Genomic DNA, 12,084 nt, shown 5'->3' with positions numbered 1-12,084 from the left:
ATATATATTAAACCCCAAAGGATTATAAAACACTTAAAATATAAACATACTACCACCCCTACCTCAATAGAGAATTGAATCTCTATAATCCAAACAACCAAACACTAAATGGAAAACAAGCTTAGGGTTAATGAAGAGGAGAATGAGAGGAAATTTTTATTAGTTAAGGTTCTTAGTCTAAGATAAATGGAAGGGCACCAAAATTGAAGAAGAAATCTATTAACCAAGCTTTTCTCCAATGGTGGCTAGGTTAGAACTTTGAAGAATTAAGAAAAATGAAGAGGTTAAGTGAAAAATGGTGAGTGGAAGGGTTAGAGATCCTCCACTCACTATGTGCTCTTACACTACCTCTCTCACACACACTTGCAAGACTAAATCTTGATCCTACATTTGTCACAAATCAAAAGCTCTATCCTTAGGCTTAATCTCAAGCCTACACTTGTCAATAATCAATGGTTACATGTGCACCAATCTAAGGCCAACACATAGATGAATCTCCACCCACCAAATGTCAAGAAGTCATGGTGCCAAGTCTCTTCACCTAAATGCCAACAAATGGCTCCATGAGAGTGTGACACTTGTCACACTTTCCAAAAATTACAAAATGGTCCTTTTTCACAATATCCTCCAAAATAAATTGTAAAAAGGTCCCCAAAACGAAAAATAATTATTTTACATAATTACACTAAAACCCCAAAAGTTATAAATAATTACACTAAAATATGCATTCATGCCCTTTACAAGAAAAGTACTAATCTAGCATGCTTTTCAAGAAAAGTAAAAATACCAATGTCATGGAAATCAAATATCATGAATGCATGCAAAATCGGAATCAAATCCGAGCACTACAAGTGAGGTTATGCACGGAAAAATGAAAAACGACTAAAAGACGAAATAAGGAAAAGACAAAGTAGGAAAAAGACGAAAAAAGAAAATCACCGAAAATGGAAAATGAGGAAAAAGACCGGGTCATTACAAATAAAGTTTTTATAAAATGTTGAAAATAAAAATTACTTAATAGTTATTGATTATACATTTTTCTCTCTCCCAACCAAACATACCATAAGGCATTTTTAAAAGTTTTAATGAAAATTGTTTGTGTTCCTAATAATCAAATACCAAAAGAATTATTTTATTTTCTTATTTCAAATCCATGTCCCAGAAGGATTTTCTTTTAAAAAACAATGAACACTTTAATTCTTTTTTTCATTAATAGTCTAAGGCGCTCCACCCTTTTCTTTTTTTTTTTCTTTTGAAAAAAAAAAAAAAGGGAGCTCATATTACTAATAGTCTAAGGCGCTCCACCCTTATTTTATTTTTATTTTATTTATTTATTTATTTTTTTTTACAAAAAAATGAAATTACAAAAGATTTCTTATATTACACCATCTTTAATTCTTATGTTTTTAATACCATGATTGTTCTCATTTTTTCAATTATTTTTAACCTTACTACCTCATTCCAACTTCTTTTTTACCTTTCTTAGAATTTCAATTTATATATCAACGCTTTTTGTCTCAAATTAAAATTTGACAACTTCTTTTTACCTTTTTTATAATTTCAAATTATCAATTTTTTTTTTAAAAAAATTAAAATTTGACATCAAACCTAAGCTTGGGACTTTCATTTTAAAATTTATGTGTTTGTTGTGAAAACAAAAATGTAATTTATTTTATACACACGTGATTAATAAGTTTTTATCTACTCATAAGACAATTTATAATTAAAAAGGATTCCCAAAAGTTTTTCCAATTTGTTTCCAACTATCTATTCTAATCACATACATTTTATATTCTAAGTGATTCGCACTTTCTCAAGTCATGATATTGAATCCTAACATTTTCTACTTCTATTCAACAATTATTTCTTTCTCCTCTTTAATCTACACAGGAATTATATCTATTATACTTGTTGATGCAGAATTCCGCGCAACTCAGATCTGATCTGAGTTCCTGAACAAAGAGAAGAAAAGGTGATCCTACATGCACCGGTGTGTTACAGGTAGAGTAGGCTCCGACGAACAAGTCAGTATACAAAGTAATCTCTTTGGAGAAATCAAGAAATTAAGTTGGGATCTATTGCATACCTTAAAATGTCAATAGCCCCTTTCTTTATAGGGCTTAGGTCAGGATGTATCGTAGACTTACCTTCGTCTTAATCCTTATCGTAATCTGTAGGCTTAATCCTTATCATAATCTGTACGCTTAATCCTTATCGTAATCTGTAGAGCTTATCTCAATCTTATGAGATAATGCGTTAATTTAACAATCTTCTCATATCCGCGGGTATTTAAATTTATACATTTATCAGTTGCCCCCCGTTTCGGAGGATTGCTTGTTAAACCACCGGAGCATTAATTTCCAAATATTACATAATAATAGATATTTAGAATTGTAGAGCCGTTCACCCTGTATTTCTACAATAAGTTGGTTTGATTATTAGATAGTAGAGCCTTTCCCATTAGCCTGACTCATATTGCCACTTCGCGAATACAATCGGAGGTCGAGCTTGACTCAAATTTAGCCTGACACAGTCGGAGGTAGAGCCTGACTCAAATTTTTTTTTTTTTTTTTTTTAAAAAATTTTCTTTTAGGACCGTAGATGTTTTTACATATTTGTCGTAGTGCCACATTGGCAGCTCGTATATGTGGCAAGCTACCATGTTGGCAGCCTACCTTTCGGCACATAGGCAACTCATGTGGGGCTACCCGTGTGGTTATCTTTTTCGAGGATTAACTCCTAATCATATTCTCTGACCAACATGTCATCTGCGATTCCACCTTGTAGAAGTAAATTCCTACGCAAAATAGCCCGCTGGGAACTAATTGTCCCTCACGAAGCAGATTTCTGTTAGAACTCCACCATAAATCTCTTCCTTATCTGTTTACGTTCTTCTTCTATAAATCGAGACGGTTTGAGTATAATTCATTCAAATTATTTCCATCTTCCAGAAAACCAAGTTGTACTAGTCATAGTGATGTTATTTTATACTTGATTTTATTGACATCTTTAGTCGGCTCATCCCTTTAATAAGGGAAGTAGATTAATATGAGTTTTACTCAGCTCGTCTCTTTTAATAAGAGAAGTAGATTAATACGAATTTCACTTAGCTCACCCTTTAACAAGGGAAATAGACTGTAATACCCCTAATTTTCAAAAGGATGAAATAGGAATGAGAATTAAATTTTGGTTTTTATTGCATTGTTTTTATATGACGTATGTGTTTTGTTTCTTAATTGATTAATGGTGATTTTCTTTTATTATTTGCTTAATTAATTAAGGGTGTATTTATTTTAGTTTAATTGTTTAAATTGAGTTTGTTCTAAGTTAATTGTTAATTGATTATTGATGTTTTATTTGACGTGTATTTGGTAGCTTATATTTGGTAGTTTTTAATTGGTAGCTATAAAATTTGTTTATTTATTTTCTTTGTTTTATTTACCTCTTTGAATTAGGGTTTTATGTTTTATGTATTCACGTTGGGTTAAGAAATTAGGTTTAGCCGACTTTTAAGTCATATTGGAATTAGACGTATGTTTAAATAAAAGTTTATTTATAGAACAATATATGTGTCTGCAAGGGTTTGAGAAAACCCTATTCACGTAATGTCTAGAGAGAGGAAAAACAAAAAGGTTGAGGGGAAAACATGAAGGGAACTGGGAAAGGGCTTTGGATTGAAGCTCATGTCAAGGAGGAAGGTATGGTTATTGTAAGATAGAACTGAGCAGTAGGAGTTCGTCGGAAACTCCATAAACGGCGTTGTAAGGTTTCAAACTGAAACTTAAAGGTAAGTTTCATTCTATCTCCTTCCTGTAAACTTGTGTTCTGTGCATTCTATATAGGCTCCAGGGATTAATTAAATTTTTTAAAAGTGATAGTTGATGCATGTTATAATGGACTGTAACTTGTTACGTTTAAATATCTGAAATCGTTTCTTGTATAAACGGGGTTGTTTTTTGGTTTAAACTTCTGTCAATAAATTCACGATAAAATTTGAGGAGTTTTTAGGATTATTGAGACTTATATTGAACCTTAAGAACTTTAAGAACATTTGGAACAGAGGATTGAACTTCGCCGGAAGCGAAGAAGAAGATAAACAAATGAAGCATAAATTGTTTCGTTCATAGTTTAAGCCTGTGTCAAGTAATTCATTCTGGAGTTGGAGAAGTTTCTAGGATTGTTAGGACTTAATTTGAACCTTAGAAATCTTTAACAAAAGGTGGGACAAAGGGCTAAGGCTTTGCCGAACACGAAGAAAGCAACACAGAGGAAGCAGAGAAGGAAAAACGGAGGTAGGGGAAGTGGAGCCGGCTCCACAAAGTGTTGAGGCAGCTCCAATATGGGTGGAGCCGGCTCAACTTAAAATTGGAGGCGGCTCCAATTTTCTAAATGCCCAGTACGTGGGTTTTTTATGGTTTTTGGACTTCAGGGGCTTGGAAGTGAATTCTGGGAAGTTGTGGGAGGTTTTATAAGTTAATAATTAATCTATTTAAGCATGGAAATAGTTATAACAAGCTAGTGTGCTAATCTTAAAAGGTTGAGCATGAAAAATAAACATATGACTAGGCATACTGTTGAGGAAGGAGGATGATGGTTTATGCCAGTGGTTTTAACAAAGTAACTGGACTGGAATGGAAGTTGTTCTCTGGGGTGTTATATCAATGTTATATTTTATATAAGGGCCAGGAAGTTGGTTTACACCGAATTAATAGACTTCATGAAATTTTAAGTAATAATTTGCATGTCGTCTCGGAATATGGAAGGTTTAGTGCTTTTGGTTGTTTTAACAAAGTAAACGGAATAATAGGAGTGTGGTTATGGAATCTGAGTGTAAGTGCTCAGTTTATATATCTGTATGTCATTTATATCACACTCTGGATTATAATTGGGGATTAAATAGTCGCCATGAGAATTAAATATTAATTTACATGCCGACAAGGATTGAGGAGGATTTAAATGCTAGTCTTCGTTTTAATAATGTAAATGAACTAGTATGGATGTATTGGTTGGGAATTATAGTATAATGTGCAGTTTATAATTCTGATATTCATTATATTATGTTATGGATGATAATTGCTGAACTGTCATAATTTATGTTCTGTCAATTATATGGAAATGGATGGCTTAAATTGTTTATCAGTACTTTAACAATTTAAAAGGAGGATCTATGATTATAATCATATACTGGATGCATAATAGGATCTTGTCTATATTTGATTGCTATTATGTTTGTTTCTGGATATATTTGATGTTCATTTGAATGGGCATCATCTGTGGATCATATGCATATATGTACCGGTATGGGACGGTGACATACGGAGGGACGGATTAGATCAAAACGCTAATTCCAACCCAATCTTACATACAGAATGGATTAACTAAAACAGTTAACTCCTACATGGATGCATGTCCTGTCAACTAAAACAGTTGAATGACATAATGGATGGTTGCTTTATTTTTCAATCTTAGGAAGAAATTTATATATATATATATATATATTTATGGTACCGTGGTACGAGCTTGAGTCTCCTGATCACGGTTAGGGTGCGTATATCGCATAGGATGGATAACTGGACATAGGTGTTGTTCCCTGGTATGTCTAGGTACACATGACCACATTATATGTGATTTGTATGGTATCTCTACTCAGGCTGAGACAGACCTATTGGACTAGCGAACGTCCTATAGTGTGTACTTATATCTATATGGACTACTTTATCTATTGTTGAGCTATTTAAGATGTATCTACGTATCGGGTTTATGTACGGATTGTAATAGATTGGAACTTGCATGTGGGCCTGACCCATTCTTATTTTTCAGGTGTTCGTCAGTACCAGACTTAGAGTTTGATCGTGTTGATGCAGATACAGACACTCACTCTTCCGCTTACATATGACTTCCTTTCTATTTTGGTTTTGGAATTTTAATTCAGTAAATTTATTTAAGGATTTGGGATTAGGGGTCCACTAGGTGGATTCCCGAGTTGTACGGATTTTAATTATATTAATTTATTATTTAAGATTTGAGGATTTTTATTTTAGTTTTCTTTTAGCGAATTATTCTTTTATTATTAATCAAGTTTTTTTCCCTGCTTGTTTACATATTGATTGTTTGATATCCCTTGCGTCTGTGCTCGAACTTGATCACCCGTGGCTCTAGAATTGAAGGGTATTGCATAGACCCTTTAACAAGGGAAGTAGATTACTATGGGTTTCACCCAGCTTACCCTTTAACAAGAGGAGTAAACCCTTTAATAAAGGAAGTAGATTACTATGAGTTTCACCCAGCTCATCCTTTAACAAGGAAAGTAGATTACTATGAGCTTCATCCAACTCACCCTTTAACAAGGGAAGTATATTACTATGAGCTTAACCCAGCTCACCCTTTAATAGGGGAGTGGGTAACCCCTCATCTCTTTACCGAGGGAAGAAGATGAAGTTGACCTTTCGTTCCTTTATAGGGGAAAGAGGTGTAATCTTAATGAGGGTGACCCTTTTAATACGGAAGGTAGTTGTCTCGTCCCTCTAGTAAATGAAGGAAACTTGAATCATCTCACCCTTTTGTGTAAAGGGAGTAGTCGTATTCTTATCCCTTTAATGAGGGAATAATGTGTTATTGGCCCCATATCCCTTTAATAAGAAAACTTTTAATAAGGTGTAGTCGGTCTCTCGTCCCTCTTGGGTTGGGTTGGAGCCTTTTCTTTCATTCCCAGTCGTGAATCTGCGTAAATGACCCTTGCAAACAAGGTTCTCGATCGTTACAATCTTCTGTGCTATGTCCATAGTCCTGGTGGAACCTACAGTATTTATCTCGAGACCTCTTTGTTGGATCATCTTTTAACTTTGGCGGCCATTTCAATGATGAGTCCTCTTGTATCTGTAGAAAAGACCTACTCTATAGATGTGTTTAGAGGGGTGTAGTTATTATACCTGGGCTCACCGGACGACGAGACGATCTGTTAGCCTGGCTGCTTTAGAATTTCTTATACTTTGATTCCTTTTCCTCCCTAGTGCTAGGTGCTGGCCTCTTTTTATCCGATCTTTTATTTTCACCATCTTTGTTTTTTCGTACATTCATAGCATCTTTAGCGTTCATATGCTTACACGCTCTAACCATCAACCCTGCCATGCTCGAATGGGCTTTCTTTGATAAGGAGAATAGGAACTTAGAGGTCTGTAGTCCTCCCATAAAAGCTGTGAGGGCAACCTTGTCGTCCACCTCTTCTACCTGCAGCATTTTAGTGTTAAAACGACTTATGTAATCACGAAGAGGCTCTTCCTTCTGCTGCTTCACATTCAATAAGTGTGTTGCTGGTCTCATATTCCTCTGCCCAGCGATGAAATGTCCTATGAATTGTTTGTTCAGCTCATTAAAGTTTTCAATGGAGCCTGGCTTTAATTTATTGAACCAGAGACGAGCCTAACCCTTTAGTGTGGTAAGGAAAGCCCTGCACATAATCTCGTCCGGTACGGCTTGCAAATACATAAGAGCTTTGTAAGTCTCCAAATGATTGAGAGGGTCCCGCGTCCCATCGAAGTTCTCAAGAATTAGCATCTTGAATTTACTAGGTAGAGGACAACTCATAATAGCTAGGTTAAATGCTAGGTTGGTCTTCTGTATTAGATTATTCACTGCGGCCTAGCCCTTCTCTTTCATCGCTTGCATGACGTTTTCGACCCTAACTCTCAGAGTAGATCGAAATGAGTGACGTCCTCAGTCATGTTGCCAACACAACCATTCAAGAGACCGATGGTGATGGCTTCTCTGTTGACCCCCTATTTGACTAAGCTCGGCGTCATTGTCAATCCTACGGGAGTCATTACTGGGTACTTCACTGTTTTCCACCTCGTTGGGGGCGGCTAAACGTTGCAGAATCATTGCATGTTGCTGGACTAATTGGTTCATTCCCTCATTTAAGGTTTGAACATGTTGTTCCAATGCTGCGACGCGTTCCTAATTGTTTGGGACAATGGGGGGTTGCCTCGTCGAGTCCCCTTGATTAGAAGTCTACAACGCTTCGTCCTCGCCAGCAGCCAAACCAGATAGCAACAGAACAATGCTTTGTTTAGAGAACTAAAATCGTTTCACACAGACGACACCAACTGTTGATGCAGAATTCTGCGCAACTCAGATCTGATCTGAGTTCCTAAACAAAGAGAATAAAAGGTGATCCTACAGACACTGGTGTGTTACCGGTGGAGTAGGCTCCGACGAACAAGTCAGTATCCAAAGTAATCTCTCTGGAGAAATCAAGAAATTGAGTTGGGATCTATTACATATCTTAAACGTCGATTAGCCCCTTTCTTTATAGGGCTTAAGTCAGGATGTATCATAGACTTACCTTCATCTTAATCCTTATCGTGATTTGTAGGTTTAATCCTTATCATAATCTGAGGCTTAATCCTTATCGTAATCTGTAGAGCCTATCTCAATCTTATGAGATAGTGCGTTAATTTAACAATCTTCCCATATCCGCGGGTATTTAAATTTATACATCCATCAATACTCAACATAACATCCTAATGGATAAAACCTAGTGTTTAAATAATATTTGATAGATTGATTCTGCAAAAAAAAAAAAAAAAAATCAAAATCAGCTCAAAAAATATATTCGGAAACAAGTAGAACCAGAAATAAAAAAAATTTACCATTAGATTTGGAAGAAGAAAGTAAAACCAAAAATAAAAAAATTCACCATTAGATTTGGGCAGATAGAAAAAGAGAGGGGTGGGAACGTAAAAAAGAAGTTGAAGGAATTTTTATTTTAATACCAAGAATCTTAACTTTAGGAGGGAAGGACAATTATAGTATAAAAAATTATAAGAATAAAATATTGTATAGTTAAGGACTCTTTTGTAATTTTATTTAAAAATAGAAATATGGTGCAATGCCTTAAACTAATTGTGTGGAGTGCTGATTTTAGTTCTAAAAAAAATAAATAGAAAAATGTTGTATGCTATAGTTTTTAATTATTTATTTATTTTTCATTTCGAAATTTCCTAGAAGTGTTAGAGCACTGGAAGTTGTATAGTAGACGCGGTCCCCTTCTTTTTTTTGACAATAATTTAAAGAATAAAAATAAAAATGACATGACTTCGGAATTCAAAAGGTTGAGTTTGGCTCATTTTTATTTTTTCCTAACTTTCCCGGAAATTTCCTCATAGAAAAAATAATAATAATAAAATAAAGATTCCTTCTGCGTTGTTTCTAGGTGGGGCTGCAACTCGGACCAGTTGGACGGGTTTGAGGTATAACTTGAGTTCAACCCACTATATGAAATGATAAACCCAAGCTCAACCCTAACCCTAACCTCAATCTTAACTACTGAACCCAAGCGCAACCCATCAATTTACTTTTAAATTCGGGCTTAGATTTCGGGTAAAAATTTTAGGTTAATTCGGGTTACTCATATGGCTAATCCTTTTACCGAAAATTTAATATGATCTTAAATTAGTTTTAAATTAAATTACTCTTAAATAAGAAAAAGTTTAAAGCATTTTTTGTAGATTTTTAATAAATTACAAACAAATTTTTAGAAAATTAATTCTCCTAAATGTTAACATATATTAAGTTTTGATTTAACAAAAGAAGTTGAAAAGAAGAAAAGTAATCATAGTTTAAATATTATATATAATGTATTTAAAAGCAAATAGATATATGAAAATAATATTAGAATTTGGGTTTGGGTTAGCTTGGGTTGCTAATCCTTCAACCCAAGCCCAACCCTAATTAAATTCAGGTTGAGATTTTTCAATCCAAACCCAGCCCTAATTGTAAAAATGATTGCACAAGCCTATGAAAAATTGGGCTGGGCTCGGGTTGGGTACGAGTTACCCAACCCAAGTTGCACCCCTATTTTTAGGGTTGCAAATGAACCGAACTGAGCTTTGGGTTGCTCAGGCTCGGCTCGTCATCTCCAGAGGGGTGCTCGGGCTCGGCTTGTTAAAGTTTTTGCAAGCTCGGGCTCGGTACCATGAACACCGATCTCAATATCTGACCAGAAAATTAACAAAGAAATTCAAGACACACATTCAAGATGAATTCAAACCTTACAAGCTTTTATGGACTCAATAATAAACAAAAATTCAAGATGAAATACCTGGTTTTGTGGACTCGATCTATAGATATTTTGAGATCCATTATAGAGAGAAAGTTGTGGCATTGAGGGCTACTGACAGATTCATACGGTAGAGTTGATCCACAAGAAAGAGAGAGAGAGTTGTGTCGTAGAGGGTTGCCGGCAAAATCATATGCTGGAGTTGCCGAAGAGGATAACCTAGACTTTTAGTTTTAGGTTAATTTTGTATCTTTTCACATGAGTAAAGCAATGGCTCGGATGAAATAAAATTAATGGTTGAAGATTTAAGATGAATCCTTATTTGGATAAACTCTTTGGGCCTTTTTGGACCTTATTAATAAAATGATAAGTGTTAGGCCAAACTTATACTTATATAGACTAAAATTTTTGTTGTAAAATAGTAAATATATGAGTCTTTGTCTTAACGAGTTTGTTCACGAGTTTGATGTTGTTCAAACTCGGCTCGTTTAATAAATGAGTTTGAAAATCAAACTCGAGCTCGACTCGTTTATTAAATGAATGAAGCCTAAGTTGAACTTAGCCTGAACAGAGTCGAACTCAACCCCAACTGTTCATGAACAATCCCAGTTGTTTCTGCTCATCAGCAAATGAGGTCATTGATCCCATTAAGGCTTTGTTTGGATTGAGGGATTTATAGTGATTTGGAGATAAAAGAAAGGGAAGGATAGTATATAATTGTTTGGATGAAAGGAATTGGATAGAAAAGAAATGATAGGGAAGGATTTTGAGGGATAATTATCCCCCAAAATTTGACAAGATTTGAAGGGAAAGGAAACCAAGTTAAGTAAATTTTTTATCAAAACAAAACTAGCCTTCAAAATTCTGTACACAATATTTTTATTACATTGAAGTCCTAATAACATAACACAATAACACAATAAATTTTTTCATTAATTTTTATTTCATGGATTGGACCTATATAAGTGTGGTATAGCTGTTCCGAAAGGCTTTCCCCTAGACATATTGTACGCTGGGGGTTGGCGCAAATCTTTTGCTGTGTGATTTTCATGATGTCTCCTATAGTGAGCGATAAATGGTATAAGTTTGGCCACGTTTTACTCCACTTAATATACACTAAGACTGTGTTTGGCAATTACACCACTATTTTTAAGTAACATTTCACCACCATTTATAAGTATCTTCACAGGAATCTAAAAAGTAATATCACATGAGTTTAAAAAGTAACATCACCATTTTTAAGAGGGTAACATCACCACCTAAAAAGTAACGATTGTTGACAGTCAAATACCTCATAATCCCCTTCAAAATTCTCTTTAAATTAACATGTGACTATTTTTTTGGATGTTCTATTTTTTATGATAAAATTTAACTTAAAAAATATATAAATAATATGTTGAATTGAGTTAGATTTATGTTTCACTATTAGTTTTTCAGCACTATGTGAATACCTTTTTTTGATGGTGAAGGTGGTGAGCGTGACAATTAATATTAAACTTAGCCAATTTTTATTCTTTTGATGGTGAAGGTGGTGAGTATAACAATTAATATTAAACTTTGCCAAAAAAATTTCAAAGATATGTTAAATAATTTATATCTAAAGTGCCTGCTTTTTAAATATTTGGAAGAAGAAAAAAAAATTGTGGCTCTTTTCATTATTTTTGAAAATAACAAGTGTTTTGTTTATTGTCTAAAGTTAATTTAAGTGATTTTAATTTTGGTTTAAATTCTTTAAATTAACATGTTAAAGTGTTTTTAAAATACTTTAATTTCAAATTATAACATAAATGATATGTTGAATTGAGTTACGTTTGTATGTGACATTACTTAGTTTGCATTATGTACATACATTATTTTGAGGGTGAAGATACTTATAAATGGTGGTGAATTGAGTTACGTTTGTATGTGACATTACTTAGTCTGTATTATATACAGGCCTTATTTTGAGGGTAAATGTACTTATAAATGGTGGTAAAATGTTATTTAAAAATGGTGATGTAATTGCCAAACACAGACTTAGTGTATAT

Source organism: Cornus florida, unplaced genomic scaffold, assembly GCF_030987335.1.
Source record: "Cornus florida cultivar Cherokee Brave unplaced genomic scaffold, ASM3098733v1 CherokeeBrave_3.0.0_Hap2_Chr08, whole genome shotgun sequence".
In the NCBI taxonomy this organism is placed as follows: Eukaryota; Viridiplantae; Streptophyta; class Magnoliopsida; order Cornales; family Cornaceae; genus Cornus; species Cornus florida.
Note: the sequence above shows the minus strand (reverse complement) of the source record.